Genomic DNA, 1,359 nt, shown 5'->3' with positions numbered 1-1,359 from the left:
ACGGCAAATTGAACGCGCGTGAAAGGAGGGACCGGGTTTATTGTTATCTCCGCGGAGCCGTCATAAAACAGCTAGTGAAATTGGCATAGAGTCTTCCGCGTCCTATGAAGCATCAGCTGTACTAGACTTGGTAATTCCCGTTAATTATCGAAACTCGCGTGAGGTGAAAATATGTGATTATCGAGAGATGTAGATTATTGAAAATAAATCATGGAAATTATAGGAATTACACATGTAATGATATATAAAGAATATCGCTCGCTTTAAATAAATTTGCTAACATATAGTGTAGAAAATATAAACATGTGATGTAATATAATTATATATATAGTATATGTGTATATATATATATAATATAAAATGCAATATTTTTCAAAAACAAATTCCCTAGTATAGTCAATAGGATATGCACAAAATCATGACGTCGAGGTGAGGCGCCAAATGTTTATACTTTTATTTTTTTTTTCATATAAAAATTTGTACTTATTCTACAATAGTTATATTAAAATGTGCAAAAAGTTTTAAAATGATAAATATCAGTTCTTCCTTTCGAAAAAACGACTACCATTTTTTCGGTTGCCTAATGGAGATCCCCTAAGTTTTAAGACGGTTTTAAAACTTAAATATACAGGGTGTCTCAGAATAACCGCCAAATATTTCGTGTGCTGGTAAAGCGGACTAAACAGAGGATGCACACAGGCGCTTGTAAAATAACAGAAATAATTAGCATCATGACATCTAGACTAAGCGCGAGAATATAAAAGATGTAAAAACAAAAATAACCAGCAAAAGTTGATAATACTTGAGTAAAATATTATTGAAAATTAATATTCGGCGATTTTTAGTAATTAATATCTTGTTAACTATTGCGTAAATTGCAAAATGCTACAGGATTTTTCGATTCAGTTTAATCCGTTCTATCATACGAAATATAATATTTGGCGGTCAATCATTCTGGGACATCCTGTATACAAAAATTATAGATACTGGCCATTGACTGTATAATTTTGTTATTAACACTCATTAATAACAAAAGTTAAGAGGCATCACTTGAACAAATAAATAATGTTTGAAAAATATCTTCTTTTTTTTTAATTTTTGTTATATTTTTAACTACATTTTACATTTATGTGTGTAATTTAAAATGTTCTAGAATTATTGCTCTCGTAATTGGCTTAGATGAAATGTTTTGATGAAAAAAAAATAATTGAGCATAAATTTAGATAATTAGATAGTTTGAAATCAAGAGACTGTAGCTTTTGAAAAGAATTACTTGCATAATAGTTTCCTTTTCAAAAGTTTTGTTTATGATAGTTTTAATATAGAAATAAAATATATTAAATGAATACACAACTCTTC

Source organism: Trachymyrmex septentrionalis, unplaced genomic scaffold (genome assembly GCF_001594115.1).
Source record: "Trachymyrmex septentrionalis isolate Tsep2-gDNA-1 unplaced genomic scaffold, Tsep1.0 scaffold160, whole genome shotgun sequence".
Lineage (NCBI taxonomy): Eukaryota > Metazoa > Arthropoda > Insecta > Hymenoptera > Formicidae > Trachymyrmex > Trachymyrmex septentrionalis.
The sequence above is the reverse complement of the archived record's forward strand: the minus strand, read 5'-3'. Positions refer to the sequence as shown.